This window comes from Herpailurus yagouaroundi, unplaced genomic scaffold (assembly GCF_014898765.1).
Source record: "Herpailurus yagouaroundi ecotype Mexico unplaced genomic scaffold, PumYag 141, whole genome shotgun sequence".
Lineage (NCBI taxonomy): Eukaryota > Metazoa > Chordata > Mammalia > Carnivora > Felidae > Herpailurus > Herpailurus yagouaroundi.
In genome coordinates this window covers 13298523-13316208 of record NW_024412396.1, presented here as the reverse complement: position 1 = coordinate 13316208, position 17686 = coordinate 13298523, and the positions used below count along the sequence as shown (strand labels likewise).

The following is a 17686-nucleotide window of genomic DNA, read 5'->3' as shown; positions in this document are numbered from 1 at the left end:
AAAAAAAAAAATAAAAAAAAAAAAAATTTTAAAAAAAAATAAAAAAAAAAAACCAAAACTTAAAGATCATCTACTTTGTCCTCATTGTGTTACCTAATACTTAAGATATGCATGTATTTCTTCCTGAGTTTTAGTAAGCTCCTTTGATAATATGAGGATTGAGTTTTATACACTCCACTAAGTTCTCTTTCGCAGCTCTTCAAGAAAAGAATGAATTTTTCATATAAAAAAATTTAAATGATATTATCTGTGGCACTAAGTTAAAAATTATTGAATTATTGCTGCTTTCCTGAAGTCTTAAGCATTTGTGATTATCTAGTCATTAATATTTATCATAGTAATCTTTATTTGCATTAAAACTTTTTATATTGGAATCATACATAGTTTTCTGTAACTTTATTTCTTTCCCCTAGTGTAACGTGTACAGGGTTTATCCACATTGTAGCATGTATCAGTATTTTATTTTTAATGATAAATTCTACCGTATGGATCTATCACATTTTGTCTATTCATCAGTTGACAGATAGTTAGGTTGTTTGCACTTTTTGGCTATTCTAAATAATGCTCTTATAGGCATTCATGTACAAGTTTTTGTGTGCACATATGTTCTCAGTTCTTTTGGGGATACACCTAGAAGTAGAATTTCTAAGTTGTATGGTAACTCTGTGTTTAGCATTTGAAGAACCTCCACACTTCCAAGAGCTACTGCATCATTTGACATTCCCACTACCAGTGTATCAGAGTTGCAGTTTCTCCACATCTTCACCAAGTCGTATCTGTGCACAATCTGTTATTGTCCATCTCTTTTATTTTGCCATCCTAGTGGGTGTGGAATGGTATCTTGTGGCAGTTTTGATTTGCATTTCCCTAATGACTGTGTTAAGCATTGTTTCATGTGCTTACTGATCATTTATGTGTCTTCTTTGGAGAAATGTCTGTTCTGGTTCTTTGCCCATTTTTAAATTCAGTTCTTTATCTTTTTTATTACTGAGTTGTAAGAGTTCTTTGTGTTTTTGGATACACGTCCTTTATGTGATTTGCAAATATTTGCTTCCATTCTAGGAGTTGTCTTTTCACTTTCTTGATGGTACCATTTGTAGTACCATCTCCCTTTGCTTTTAACTTTTGTTTCTACTTATTAATGACATAAACCTTTTGTTTCTGTCTCTGGTAGTACTTACTAGTGGTCTTCAAGACTGCTTCATCCTCTAGAATTAGATTTACTGGAAAGAACATGCTGAGTTACAGAGAAATGGGACAGAGGCCATTCTTAGGTTGAGTTAATAAGTATAGGTATTCTGGATCTTTTCATCTCAGTATTCTTTTCTTCTTGTCTCGTTTACCTTTCAGTATTCCTCCCCTCTTTCTTGTTGCCTTTTATAAGTATAGATTAGGTGCTTCCCTAATCAACAAGACTTTCTGTTTTGAAATAAGCAATCAGCTAACAGATTCTTCTAGAAGATCTTTGTCATTGCTATGGCAGAATAGTAAAGAGAACAGCTGACTACTTGACTGAGGGAAGGATTTAGCTCTTTATCTCCTCCATCCTGATTACCACCCAGCTTGCCTACCAGTTGTACAGACATTTGTTCTCAGCTACTTCCTTAGAGCCTACAGAAGAAGTGAGAGTGTTATGGTGGTCTTATGTAAAGAACCCTAAACTAGGAGTCGGGTCTATTAATTTTAAATACCTGCCAGATGCTTTATGTACATATTATGCCAGCAGATAAGACCTTATTGTTTCCATTTACAGATGAGGAAAACAGAGGTCCAAAGAAGTCAAGTGATTTTTTTATAATGTTTATCATACATATACTGATCTCCTGTGTACTTACACTGTTCTAGAGGCTGGAAATACAGCAGTGAACAAAACAGTCATGGAGCTTCCATTCCAGTCTTACAAGTAGTAAGTGGTAGGATTTAAATTGAGGTAGAACTGGGGTGCCTAACTGGCTCAGTCGGTAAAGACTGAGTGATTTCTCCATCTCAGGATCATGAGTTCGGCCCTTGTGTTGGGCGTAGAGCCTACTTTAAAAAACAGTTTTTTTTTTTTTAATTCAGATAGAACTGATTTATAAAATCACTGTAATTTCTTTCACTGGAACTGTATCATTGCCTCCTTGGTTTTGGATTCTGCCATTTACTTGCTCTGAGCAAGTATTTTAAACTCTTTATGCTTTTGTCTTTTTTCATCTATTAAATAGATCCCTGCCCCTCCCAGGTTCGCCACACAGGATGAAATGATATAATGAATGTGAATTTTTTAAATCTGTATTACATAACGTTGCCATTTGATAGCAGTGTCTTACTAGTATTTGAATGTGCATATTGGGGACCGTGCAGTTTGGTGGGGGAAGGGGGATTGTTTCATGAGAGATATCCATAGTGGATATGAGGCTACAATAATTGCCTGGGACACTGTAACCAGGAATCAAATTTCTCAGTTGTAGCTTTGAAAAGAAACCCCACAGTTAATTTCACTAAGAAAGACAGTTGTTTGGTTTTGAAGATAGCCATCCCACGTTTGTACGTGGTCTTCTAAAAAATGCTACACAAGCTAATGCTAATTATCATTGTTTAGTGAAGTGTTGGGAGGATGGTGATCTAGAACTTAAGCATTTAAGTTAAGCATAAACCCATCTTCTCCACCCTACCCTGGAACTGGAAAATTAAATCAGGAAAAATAAGGTGAAAACCACACAACAAATACACATTTTAGATTTGTGAGTCATCTTTCAGTTGAAGGATAGAGCTAGAGTTTGAGAGAATCTGAAAAATTGAATCAATATAATTGTGTATTTGGTTGTCTTTTAAAATTAAAGTGGACTTTGGGCAACTTGTTTTCAGACATTTTATAAGTACAGTCAAGATATTCTAGGAGTTCACAGGAGTTTGAAGCAACAGATGTGAGGGGGTACCTCTAAAAAGTAGGTATATTGACAGTAAGAAGTGGCACCTGACAGGAAAGAAGGAGATGGAATAAACATTAACTACTAGCTAATGGTTAAGTATACTGGCCTGGCTTAGTATATTGTTTGGTAGCATTAGAAGGCATTGCAGAATTGAGAGTATACTAGCATTTATTGAACTTTTCCTGCATGCTAGGCAGTGTACCATATGCTTTCATTTTAATTCTCATGATATGGATAGGTGACCCCGAATTTTCCAAAAGTTATATGCTCCTTGGTATTTACTCAGAGGAGTTGAAAACCTAATGTCCACAAAGACCTACAGATGAATGTGTATAGCAGCTTTATTAATAACTTCCAAATTTTGAAAGCAACCAAAACGTCCTTTCCTAGGTGAATGGATGAACTGTGGTACATCCACATAATGGAGTATTGTTCAGTGCTAAAAAGAAATGAGCTATCAAGTCATGAAAAGACGAGAAGGAACCTTAAATGACTATTACTGTGTAATAGAAACCAATCTGAAAAGGGTACATATGGTATGATTCTAACTTATGACCTAGAAAAGGCAAAACTGTGGATACAGTAAAATGATCAGTGGTTGCCCGTGACTGAGGTGGAGCTGGAGAGAGGTGAATAGGTGGTGCACAGCGGCTGTTTAAGTCAGTGAAAATAGTCTGTGTACTGTAATGATGGATACATGTCATATACATTTGTCTACCCATGGAATGTATAACACCAAGATTGAGCTCTAATGTAAGCTACAGACTTCAAATAAGAATGATGTGTCAGTGTAGATTCATCACTTGTAACAAATGTACCTCTGGTAGGGGGATGTTGATAATTGGAGAGGCTATGAATGTGGGGCAGCAAGGGGTATATGGGAAATCTCAATATCTTCCTCTCAGTTTTGCTGTGAATCTTAAAAACTTCTGTAAAAAACTAAAGTCTTTACATGAACTATAAAAATTGTGTGCTCTGCCTATTAAGACTGAGCTTTATAATTTTTTTAAAAATCTGCTTTTTCTCCCATAAAGATCTCTATGTATCAGAGAAAATTATAAAAGGTGAAGGCCTAGAGTGCACTTCCCAAGTGCTCTTTCAGAGATAATCACTGTCAAAAATTAGTGCATAGTTTTCTTTTTTTCTATACTACACTAAATTTAAAAAAAATATCAATCTGCTTTTTCACTTAGTAGTGGTTTAGATATTTTCTTTTTCTTTTTTTTTTTTTAATTTTTTTTTCAACGTTTATTTATTTTTGGGACAGAGAGAGACAGAGCATGAATGGGGGAGGGGCAGAGAGAGAGGGAGACACAGAATCGGAAACAGGCTCCAGGCTCTGAGCCATCAGCCCAGAGCCTGACGCGGGGCTGGAACTCACGGACCGCGAGATCGTGACCTGGCTGAAGTCGGATGCTTAACCGACTGCGCCACCCAGGCGCCCCTAGATATTTTCTTATATCAAAATACATAGATGTGCATCATTTCTAATTGGTTTTGCATAAACTGGTTAAACTACTGGTTCCTAAAAAGCTATTCACTTTTTCTGAGGCTGGAGAAAGTTATTTGTTTGCTAGCCTTGTATGAATTTTCCCTTTGAAAATAATAAACTGTATTTTCTTCCAAATAATTTCTGACCTTTCACTGATAGATCTTTTTCCCTATGTAAATTAAATCAGTGGAAATAGCAAAATTGGAACTGTACCAAAGAGTTTCTTTTTGTTTTTTTAATATTAAAAATAATTTATTGTTAAATTGGTTTCCATGCAACACCCAGTGCTCATCCCAACAGGTGCCCTCCTCAATGCCCATCACCCACTTTCCCCTCTCCCCCACCCCCCATCAACCCTCAGTTTGTTCTCAGTATTTAAGAGTCTCTTATGGTTTACTTCCCTCCCTCTCTGTAACTCCCGCCCCCCCCCCCCCCCCGCCATGGTCTTCTGTTAAGTTTCTCAGGATACACATATGAGTGAAAACATATGGTATCTGTCTTTCTCTGCCTTATTTCACTTAGCACAATACCCTCCAGTTCCATCCACGTTGCTACAAATGGCCAGATTTCATTCTTTCTCATTGCCAAGTAGTATTCCATTGTATGTATAAACCATATCTTCTTCATCCATTCGTCAGTCAATGGGCATTTAGACTCTTTCCATAATTTGGCTATTGTTGAAAGTGCTGCTATAAACATTGGGGTACATGTGCCCCTATGCATCAGCACTCCTGTATCCCTTGGGTAAATCCCTAGCAGTGGGTCATAGGCTAGATTTATTTTTAATTTTTTGAGGAACCTCCGCACTGTTTTCCAGAAGAGTTTCATTTATAGCCAGATTTTCCCAAATATTATCCCCATACTACTTAGATTTAAAATTTACAAAGTGTTATCTGGTTAGGGAGCATAAGAGACTATTGTTCAGTATTATTTTTAGAACTGCTCTGTAAAATAAAGATCGCAGAATTCTTTTTAATCTGAGAAACTGATACTTGGCATTATAATACTGACCAACCAACTAAAACTTTTAACTGTATTTTTTTTTTTTTGAGTTTATTTATTTTGAGAGAGAAGGAGCATGAGTGTGCAAGGGGGAGGACCAGGGAGAGAGAGTGAGAGAGAGAATCCCAAGCAGGCTCCCTCTGCCCCCGTCAGTGTGGAACCCAGCGTGGGGCTCAATCCCGTGAACCGAGAGATCATGACCTGAGCTGAAATCAAGAGTCAGACGCTTGAGAGTCAGGCACCCTGAGCTTTTTAACTGTATTAAAGTATATTTCCTATAGCTTTTTTTTTTTTTTAATTTTTTTTTCAACGTTTATTTATTTTTGGGACAGAGAGAGACAGAGCATGAACGGGGGAGGGGCAGAGAGAGAGGGAGACACAGAATCCGAAACAGGCTCCAGGCTCTGAGCCATCAGCCCAGAGCCCGACGCGGGGCTCGAACTCACGGACCGCGAGATCGTGACCTGGCTGAAGTCGGACGCTTAACTGACTGCGCCACCCAGGCGCCCCTATTTCCTATAGCTTTATAGCTGGAATGCTTTAAGTGCTTTAGTCATATGAAGTAAAAGAAAATTAGCATTAAAACCTATAATATAGAAAGTAGGCACTTTGTATTTATTAGAACTGGAAATGAGAAAATGAACTTTTATTTTATTTTTTTTAACGTTTATTTATTTTTGAAGGAGAGAGAGACGCAGGGTGAGCAGGGAGGGGCAGAGAGAGAAGGAGACACAGAATCCGAAGCAGGTTCCAGGCTCTGAGCTGTCAGCCCAGAGCCCAACGCAGGGCTCAAACTCACAAGCCATGAGATCATACCCTAGCTGAAGTCGTATGCTCAACCGACTGAGCCACCCAGGTGCCCCAAAAATGAACTTTTAAATCTTTGGGTTCTTTTTTTTTTATATTGCTAGCCTAAATGGTATTAGTGAAGCAAAATTAATTAAACTGCATTAATATTGAGGACAAAGAGAAATACTAAATATATTGAGAAGGTAGGATGAACATAAAAGATATGTGAGGACCAAATCTAGTTATTTTTTTAATGTTTATTTATTTTTGAGAGAGCCCAAGCAGAGGAGAGGTGAGGTGGGGGCAGGGGGTGGGGAAACATAGGATTCAAAGTGGGCTCTGTGCAGGCTTGAACTCGTGAACCATGAGATCATAGCCTGAGCCAAAGTTGACGCTTAAGCAACTGAGCCATTCAGGCACCCCAGATTTAGTTATTTTTATTTAAGCATACATGTTTGGATGTCAGTGACTTGATCCAGGTGGGATTAATCAAAGAGAAGTTTTTGGGAACAGGTTATTTGACTAGAAATCTTTTGAAGGCAGAGAAAAATATAAATTAGTAGGAAAGGATTAAAGAAGGCTTCCTATTTAGATGCAAAGATAGTATAGAATTTTTAGCAACATGTATTGGTTAAATTCATATCATAACTCTTTCAGAAAATAGGCTTTCTATTGATCAGCTTACACTACTGATCTTTTCTTTTTTTTTTTTTTTTAATTTTAAGTAAGCTCCACGCCCAACATAGGGCTCAAACTCACAACTCTAAGATCAAGAGTCACATGCTCTAACAACTGAGACAGGCAGGTGCCCCACTATTGATCTTTTAAGGTCACAATTTCTGGTTCTCAGCCAAAGAGAGTCTTTAACAACATCCAAAAATTGTTTTCAATCTTTAGTTCTCAGTGACCCTAGTATGTTGATGATGTAATTTTTAATACAAAAAAGAAAAAAAAGGAGACTGTTTGGAACAGCTGTTCTTTCTTTGGAATTCTAAGTTAAAGTGAAACTACCTTCTTTAGATATATATAGTGTTTGTTGTATGTACCAAAGACCCATACTTACAACCCTACTGACTCCTGGATTGTCATTGCTAGTTCAGGAGTTAAAATTTAGAATCCTTATTTACTTGCATAATAATAAATTAGGCCATCCTGGGAAATTATTTTTATACTCTAAAAATCCCTATAGTCACAAAAATAAATGAAAATAAATTTTTTTTCTAGGCAAGTTTAATTTAAATCACTTAAAAAGATTATGTTGTATTTCTGTATGGACTTAACAAAATAGTTCAGTAAAGTTTAGACTGATAATACATACTTACTCATTTTCTTCAGTATTCTAAAGGCATTCAAATTGCTTTAACCAATAGGAACATCTGTCTAATGCCACTCAAAAGTCTTTGAATGTTAAATATTGGGGGCGAGGGTGGTTAGTCTCTGGCAACTTCTTTACTGATCCTTTGCATTAATGCCAAGTACAAACAGTAAGCTGAATCTCCCCCCAGGACTTACAGTCATTACTGTGGAGGTAAGAAAAATGATAAAAGTGGGGAGTTGGTAAATAAAGTGAGGTTCACCTCTTTTCTAACATAAAAGGAAATCAGATATTTACTTCAATTTGTATCTCATTGAACTTGGTTAGTAGCAGGATGGTGAAGTAGAACAGTAGTAGTTTTGAAATTCTTATTTCCCTGTGGCAAGAGAATATTAGTGACTAATATCACAAAAAAGGAGAGACTATGTATAGCTACTTCTGTCCTGAAATCCCTGTTAGAAATAAAAGGGAAATTCATTTCTACATGGTTATTACATGGGTTTAGGTCTGAGAAATTAGAGCCTCTTATGAATAAAATCTCTCTCCTATATCTTTGTTTACCTCCTTTGGGATCTGTTTCATTTGGCCAATATAAGATCAGTTCTTAATAAACAACTTTTTTCATAGATACTTTGAATTAGTTGAGAATAAGATAAAATTGTAGTCTGTTAATTTTCCAAGCTGTCTTGGAGGCCAGTAGTATGGTGTGTAAGTGGAATTCATTTGACCTATGGTTCTCAATTAGTATTTTAAAAATGAGGTTTATCTTTCTTTCTTAGATGAAGTCAGATACCATCCAAAGATTAAAGTTAAGAAGAACTAGGAAAAATGACATAAGCTAAACTAATATTTGGTGAAAGGAAAAGGAGTGACAAAAGTACAAATAAAATCTACTCATCATTAAAGGCCAGGAAGAATCCTTTGTTGTTTAAATTAAAAACATACGCCAAGAGAATAATTCTGAGCAGATGTTGGTATACTTTTTTTAAAATAAGAGGCCAGATAGTAAATATTATAGACTGTGTAGTTTATATGGTTTCAGTTGCAGCAACCCAACTCTGCTGTTGGAGTGCAAAAGCAGCCATAGACAGTATATGAATGAGCACGGGTGTATTCTAATAGTTCTCTATTTATAAATACTGAAACTTGAATATCTTGTTATTTTCACATATCACAAAGTCTTCTTCTGACTTTGAAATTATTTAAATATGTATAAATTATTCTTAGCTTGCAGACCATACATACAAAAACAGGAGATAAGTTAGATCTGGCTCACAGGCCATATAGTGTGCTGATTCCTGGAATAGAGGAAAGGTACTGCTTTACAGAGATCCCTTTTTTATTTAGAACTTCAGAGTATGGCATGCAGAAGTGGCTTAGTAGAAAATCCTTTGGAGCCAAACTGTTGTTTCTGGGAACCTTCTTTCTTAATCTGTAAAACTGAAATACTGTCTATATTCATAGGGTGGTTGTGTTAGCTTTTGCCAAATAACAAACTGCCTGCAAAACTAAGTGGCCTAAATCAATAAACCTTATTCTCACAATTGGTTGGCTGAAATGTTCCTGTGATCTGGGCTGGCCTGTCTGGGGCTGGATTGTCTAGATCCTCTACTTTAGAATAGCCTTACTCACATATCTGGGGCCTCAGAGTTGGGTGGCTACTTTCATTTCACCCTTCAGGAAGCTACTAATCCAAACTTGTTCCCAGGGTGGTAGCAGGGTTCCCAGCAGCAAGAGAGGGCAAGCTTCAGTGTGCAAGCACATTTCAAGCCTCAGCATGGTACATATTGCTAGTATTCCGTTGACCAAAGCAAGTCACATGAACAAATCCAGAGATCAAGTGGGAGGGAATCAGAGTGGTATGATTCAATGGGGCCATAACTGTGGCAGTCATCTGCCACAGTAGTTAGTATTTGTTAGGAGCCCAGCATAGTGCCTGCCACATAAAGCACTCAGTAAATGTTTATTCCTTCCAGTACTTGTCAGAGACCAGAGAAGAAGAGTCTTCCAGCTGTGATGACTCATCCTTTTTTTAGTCAGTCCCTAATTTTCTTACATCATAGTCACTGTTCTTGAGAGTTTGCTATATGTCATTTTAGGGAGATGATGACCATACCTATAAACTTTTGAGAGCTTACTATATGCCAGACACTGAGCTTTTTATTTATAAGATCTTATTTAATTCCTGCAACAGCCATATGTAGTAAGTGCTCATTTGCCCATTTTGCAATTGAGAAGCTCATACACAGAGGTTAATTAACTAAAATTTGCTCAAGGTCACAAGTAGTATAATTTCCAAGCACAGGCAGTGTCAGAATCCGTGTTCTTCTGTTTGAGAGATACAGATGAGTGAAAAAAAAATTAAAGAATAGAATTAAAAGATTGTAGTTGAATGTACTCATTGTCCACTATTTACTTTTCCCTTTACCTGAACATTTTATAATTTGTCTAAATGGGAAGAGATACAGGATTTTATATATGTGGTTAGATTAAGCTTTTGATCATTTGTTCTAAGAGTGATGCAGGTCATATTGTAAGTGTCTGAAAATCATCATCTTTTGATCATTGATTCTAAGGGGGAAAAAAGCTTCAGTATTTAAATAGGTTTCCTGGTTAAATTCTTAATCACTGTTCTTATCAGAGGGTACTTTAATTATTTTACTTTTGTAGTCTGAGCTGTTTAAGCTTTCTTCTTTTCAAATATTTTGTTTTAGATGAAAGAATGCTATCTAGTAGCAACAAAAGGAGACTGCAAGTATGGCGAAAAACTAATTTTTATTTATTGACTTTCTATCTTTTTTTTTTTTAATGTTTTATTTTTGAGACAGAGAGAGACAGAACATAAACAGGGGAGGGTCAGAGAGAGAGGGATACTCAGAATCCGAAACAGGCTCCAGGCTCTGAGCTGTCAGCACAGAGCCCGACGCAGGGCTCAAACTCATGGACCGCGAGATCATGACCTGAGCCGAAGTCGGACGCCTAACCGACTGAGCCACCCAGGCGCCCCTATTGACTTTCTATCTTTTGGCACAGTTCCCAGGAATGAAAAATGCAGTTATGTCTTTTTTCTTGGAAGTGGTAGGGAATATTAAATTTAGTACTTAAAAGTATACACAAAGTCAAATTTTATGATTCATTAACAAGCATTGTGTGCTCAGTTGTCACTTTGTAGGTATTGGAAAGAGGGTAGTGACTAAGACAAGGACTAGGGACTTAGGTTCAAGTGCAAGAGACAGAAACCCACAAATCAACATGATAATTCAGATTCTGATGAATGTTGTAAAGAAAATAAAACTTGATGGGATAGAGTCTTGAGTCATAATTTTTTCCTTTAGTCAATTAAATTCAATATTGTGTCTGTAAACTACTGTGTTGGATGCCACAGGTTAATCTAATATGAGTAAAGCACTAGTACTTTTTTTTTTCTCAAGTAGAACACAGGTAGTACGGATAGAGTTTGCAGGGCAAATATAAGTGAAATACATATGAAAGATTAATAAAGGATTGGATAAGAAATGCTATAAGAGGACATAGAAGGGAGGGAGAATTGGAGGAAAGTAGTCAAAAAGATACAAACTTCCAGCAATAGGGGAACCGGGGTGACTCAGTCAATTGAGTGTCTGACTTTGTTTCTGGTCATGGTCTCCCAGTTCATGAGTTCGAGCCCCCCATCGGGCTCGTTCCTGTTAGCATAGAGCCCGCTTCAGATCTTCTGTCCCCCGTGTCTCTCTGCCCCTTCCCTGCTTGTGCTCTCCCTCCCAAAAACAAATAAATTTTCAAAAATATATATATTAAAAAAATTCCGATTAAAAAATGAATAAGTACTAGGGATATGATGTACAACATGACTGTAGCTAACACTACTGTATGACATATAGGAAAGTTGTTAAGCAAATAAATACATCTTAAGAGTTCTCATCACAAGGAGAAAATTTTTTCTTCATTCTTTTTTTTGCATCTAGATGTGATGGTGGATGTTAGCTGAACCTATTCTAATGTTTTTTGGTTTTTTTTTTAAGACAGAGACAGAGCATGAGTGGGGATGGGACAGAGAGAGAGGGAGACACAGAATCTGAAGCAGGCTCCAGGCTCTGAGCTGTCAGCACAGAGTCCCACATGCAGCTCGAACTCATGAACCATGAGATGATGACCTGAGCCTAAGTCGGACACTTAACTGACTGAGCCACCCGGGAGCCCCTGAACTATGACTATTTAAAACAAATTACTTTTTTTTTTTTTTATAATTTATTGTCAAATTGGTTTCCATACAACACGCAGTGCTCATTCCAACAGGTGCCCTCCTCGATGCCCATCACCCACTTTCCCCTTTCCCCCACCCCCGTCAACCCTCAGTTTGTTCCCAGTATTTAAGTCTCTTATGGTTTGCCTCCTTCCTTCTCTGTAACTTTTTTTTCCCCCTTCCCCTCCCCCATGGTCTTCTGTTAAGTTTCTCAGGATACACATATGAGTGAAAACATATGGTATCTGTCTTTCTCTGCCTGACTTATTTCATTTAGCGTAATGCTTTCCAGTTCCATCCACGTTGCTACAAATGGCCAGATTTCATTCTTTCTCATTGCCAAGTATTATTCCATTGTATGTATAAACCACATCTTCTTTATCCATTCGTCAGTTGATGGACAGTTAGTCTCTTTCCATAATTTGGCTATAAAACGAATTACTTTTAAAACAAAAACAACTTTAAAAAAAATTTTTTTTTCAACGTTTATTTATTTTGGGACAGAGAGAGACAGAGCATGAACGGGGGACGGGCAGAGAGAGAGGGAGACACAGAATCGGAAACAGGCTCCAGGCTCTGAGCCATCCGCCCAGAGCCTGATGCGGGGCTCGAACACACGGACCGCGAGATCGTGACCTGGCTGAAGTCGGACGCTTAACCGACTGCGCCACCCAGGCGCCCCCAAAAACAACTTTTTGAGGGAAGAGGATATACCATATTCTTATAAAAGTCGATTTCCATGCTTAGCTTGTCACTGTTTATAGATTTGTTGCTAACTTCTGTGTCCTCAGATTCTGTTCTTGCTGCTGTTCCACAGACTTGGTTTCACTCTTAAAAGTATTTTAAGTTGTTAGCCCTTTAGGAGCCTCTTGACTGTGTAGGTTTAAAGCTCTGAAATACCCTTGAGTCAATACGGTGTATCTGTTCTCCCTCAACTCCAGTGATAGAGTGGAAGATTCAGAGTCAAAGCTAAAGTTTTGGCTGTATCATTACAGACTGTATGACCATGAGCAAATGATTTAACTTTTCTGACACTGCAAAATTTATAACTTGCAGAGTTGGTATGAAGAGAGAATTATGTGTAACTTGTGTACTTAATCTGACATACAGGAACTCTAATAATAATAAGGACCATCTTTTGATTGTCAGCCTCTACTCTGTCCTCAAATAATAGAGCATAACTTTAATTTAGGAAGGTTCTGTATCTTTGGAAACCCATTAGTTAGGTCTTAATTCATGATTCTTCCACCTTTTTTACACTCCAATCTTTGGACTCACTAGAACCAAGAAATTGTAGAAAGTGGATTTGAAAGACACAGACTAAGTCTATTTGGAAATCTATTAGAAGGTGTTGACTTGGGAGCTCCTGGGTGGCTCAGTTGGTTGAGTGCCCAACTTCAGCTCAGGTCATGATCTCACGGTTTGTGAGTTCCTGTCAGCATGGAGCCTGCTTCTGATCCTCTTTCCACCTGCCCACACACCTCTCCCACTTGTGCTCCCTCTCTCTCAAAAATAAATAAAACATTAAAAAAAAAAAAAAGTGTCAACTTGGCGTTTTGAATAGTTAACTGATATTTAGCTAAGCACCAGTGAGTAGGCCTGGCCTTGCTTAGATTAGCAAGAAATGCAGAAATGCAGGAAGAGGGGGCGCCTGGGTGGCGCAGTCGGTTAAGCGTCCGACTTCAGCCAGGTCACGATCTCGCGGCCCGTGAGTTCGAGCCCCGCGTCGGGCTCTGGGCTGATGGCTCGGAGCCTGGAGCCTGTTTCAGATTCTGTGTCTCCCTCTCTCTCTGCCCCTCCCCCGTTCATGCTCTGTCTCTCTCTGTCCCAAAAATAAATAAACGTTGAAAAAAAAAAAAAAAGAAATGCAGAAAGAGAGAGAGAGAGAAAGAAAGAAAGGAAGGAAGAAAAGAAAAGAAGGAAGGAAGGAGAGAAGAGAAAGGAAGGAAGGAAGAAAGAAAAATTTTAAATCTGTGGTTTGTGCAAAATTGATAGCTTTAGTAATAACTAGTATAACTTATATATAAGATATCTCCTACATTCTAGGCTATGTCTATCTCTGTACTGTACTGGTTTGCTTCTCCCTTATTCTGTCAGGGATTTATATTTCTATCTGTTATTTTTCTGTTGGTTTTAAAGAAATTTGTTGTTAAATTATTAGAGCTCCGTGGGCCCTACTGGGGGTCATAGGCTGTTCCCTTCAGTGGACTGTCAAGCTGTTTTAGACACTACATCAACCATACCTGAGCCCAGAGTAGATTCATTTACTTTGTTTTTCCTTCGTGACCACCACCACCATCACCGTTTTGGAGCACTCAGCTGAGCTCGGCCAGTGAAAAACTATTTCTTTTTGTAACTTGAACCTTGTCAAATGTTCAGTGAAGAGCTTCCCTTCCCTCCACCATGGGGAACTCGGAGCAAACCATCCCTGGATAGGATAACCAGGGTCCATTTGAGGTGAAGGGGTTTAAGAGAGAAAAACTTTCAGTTACAAAATAAGTAAGTCATGGAAATGTAAAGTACAGAATAGGGAATATAGTCAATAATGTTGTAATAACACTGTATGGTGACAGATGGCGACTGTGCTTATCGTTGTAAGTACTGCATAATGTACAGAATTGTTGAATCACAGTGTTGTATACCTGAAATGAATGTAGCATTATATTGTCAACTGTGCCTCAGTAATACATTTTTTTTAAGTGGGTCCATTTGATTTCTTGCATACTTTTGTGCAGTTCATGTCACTAAATTACTGAACTTTTTTATCATTAGATTACATAATTAGCATTTTTTATAAGATTTCCTGTAGTTGTTCCTCTTTAGAAACACTGGTTTATTTCTGCCAGCCAATGATGAAAGTTAGTCTGCAGGTTTTTTTACACCATTTCCCTTTGCTACCAAAGTAGTTAGCTTGGTAATTGTGCCGTCTTAGGCTTTACTGTTAGAACAGAAAAAAAGTGTTTTTTTTTTTAATCCTTTTAAATTGTAATCATTTTTAAATGTGTAATTCAGTGGCATTAAGTACATTCACAGTGTTATGTAATCATCACTACTATTTCCAGAACTTTTTCATCATTTCAAACAGAAACTCTGTACCCATTAAGCAATAACTCCCCATTTCTCCCTTCCTCCAGACCCTGGTAACCTTTATTCTGCTTTCTGTCTCCATGAATTTTCCTCTTCCTGATACTTCATATAAGTGAATTCATACAATATTTGTTATTTTATGTTTGGCTTATTTCACTGAGTATGATGTTTTCAAGGTTAATCCATGTTGTAGCGTATATCAGAATTTCACCCCTGTTTGTGGCTGCTGAATATTCCATTGTGCGTGTGTGTGTGTGTGTGTGTGTGTGTGTGTGTGTGTGTGTGTGTGTATACATATATATTTTGTTTATGCATTCATCTGTCGGTAGACACTTGTTTCCACCTTTTGTTTATTGTGAATAATGCCCTTATGAACACTGGTATACAAATATCTGTTGAGTTTTCAATTCTTTTGGGTATATACCTAGAAGTAGGATTTCTGGGTCATATGGTAATTCTGTGTTTAATTTTTTAGGGTCCACCATATTGTTTTCAGAGCAACTACACCATTTTATATTCTCATCAGCAATGCACAAGGGTTCCAATTTCTCTATTTCGTCACCAACACTTCTTTTTCTTTTCTTTTTTTTTTAAATAATTGGCATTTAGTGGGTATAAAGTGGTATCTCATGGCAGTTTTGATTTTGCATTTCCCTTATGATTAATGATGGCCGAACATCTTTTCATGTGGTTATTGCCATTTGTATCTTTCTTGGAGAAATGTCTGTTCTGGTCCTTTGCTTGTTTTGAATTGAGTTGTTTGTATTTTGTTAAGTTACAAGAGTTTTTCATATGTTCTGCCATGTTTTTCTCTGGTTTGTGTATCAGGGTATTATTAGTGTTATAAAATGAATTAAGAAGTGTTCTCTCCTCTTCAATTTTTGAAAGATTTTGAGAATTGATATTAATTCTTTAAATGTTTAGTAGAATTCACCAGTGAAGCCATCTGGTCCTGGGCTTTTCTTCATTGGAAGGTTGATTACTGATTCAATCACCTTTCTACTTACAGATCTGTTTAGATTTTCTATTTCTTCTTGGGTCAGTTCTGGTAGTTTCTGTCTCTAAGAATTTGTCCATTTTATCTAAGTTATCCAATTCGTTAGCATACAATTGTCCGTAATCTTTTCTTTTAAAAAAAAATTTTTTTTTTAATGTTTATTTTATTTTGAGAGAGACAGAGTGTGAGTAGGGGAGGAGCAGAGAGAGAGGGAGATACAGAATCTGAAGCAGGCTCCAGGCTCTGAGCTGTCAGCACAGAGCCCGACACAGAGTTCAAACTCATGAACTGAATCATGACATGAGCCGAAGTCAGGTGCTTACCAAATGAGCCACCCAGGCGCCCCTGTCCATAATTTTTTCTTAAAATCTTTTTTAGTTCCTGTAAAAATCACTAGTAATGTCCCCACTTTTGCTTCTGGTTTTAGTAATTTGACTCTTCTCCCTTTTTTCTCAATTCTTTAAGAGCAAGTTGTAAAGGAGCCACGTATGATACTTTTAATTGAACCTGTATTAGACTCAGAGTGAGGGAAAATGAGCAAAGAATGAAGATAAGATGGTTTGAGGGCTGGATTCACCTACATAGTCTCCATTTTGTTGATTCTTAAGCCTTGGGGTGCTGTAAAACCAGTTGCTTTCTTCAATTTGGGTGCAAAAATTTCCTAGCAGTAGATCCATGGTCCTGGTTTTCTCAGTGCCTAACAGTGCTATCAGATATTGTAGGGCATACTAAAGATGTTCTCCTAATGGGTAATTATAGGCACATGATAAAATGTACACTAATGAGAATAAATGCTATTGTATAAAAATTCACCAGCTTCCCAAAGTGAATCTGCTCTGAATATACTGTTTCTTTTCTGGAATTGTATGAGTCTCTTTGTTGTGGCTGTGACAAAAATTCATTTTGAAAAAACAGGTAAAAGGGTCAATTATCCATTTATTGAATCAAAAGAAAGATTAAACAGCTAAACCTGAGATGAGCAAAGCACAACTAAGTCTAAGGAAGAACAGGAATAAGAATTGATTGCCTCTAGTACCCTTGTCATCTCTCCTTTCATGTCTCTTGTAGACTTTATGTTCTTACTTGTACAGTTACCTGTTGGTTGTGGCAGGAAACATGGCTGCCAAAAGCACCAGAATTTCATACCTTATAGTATAGATTCCATGATAGGAGAGGGACTAATTTTTACTCTCTAGATTCCAAATTTTAAAATCTTGGAAAAGATGTATTGGCTCAGCAAAAAGGTGCCTACCCAGTATCAATAACCCTGGCCAGGCCCTTGTAGGAACATGACAGCTCCCACATGTGGAAGAGGTGGGATATAGGAATATTGAAGTTCCTAGGAGAATGGGGATAGTGAATAAGCAGTTTTACGAATGCCCACAATATATCAAAACTTGTAATATATAGGGTGACCAAATGAATGATGTAGTGAGAAAATGGTCCAATCTTGAGTCACTTTTTCTCAGAGAAAAAGGATTTACCCCATTGGTAGGTGTATATATAGTTAAGATATTCTTAGTTAATAAAATCTACCCCCACCCCCACCTCCGGATTGCCCAGGAGTTGTAGGGAGGCTATAGATAGAATTCCAGCAATGCACTTTTTCTCTCTGTTACTCCCTACTATATACCTTTTTACCTATGGTTCTGTCTTCTTTCAACAACTTGAGACATATTTCACACACCATAAAATTCACACATTTGAAATGTACAGCTTAATGGGTTTTGATATATTCATAGTTGTACAGCCCATACTATAAACCAATTTGAGAATATTTTCCATACCCCAAAAGAAAGCCCATGCCCATTGTCAGCCAGTGCCCATGGCTGTCCTTTCTCACTTTCTTCCC

The 17686-nt window shown here is 37.5% G+C and overlaps 1 protein-coding gene across 3 annotated transcripts in view; it reads left to right on the top strand.

The window, feature by feature from the left end:
* BAZ1A (bromodomain adjacent to zinc finger domain 1A) overlaps window positions 1-17686 on the top strand; it is a 95354-nt gene that overhangs the window by 15850 nt on the left and 61818 nt on the right. The window lies entirely within an intron of this gene.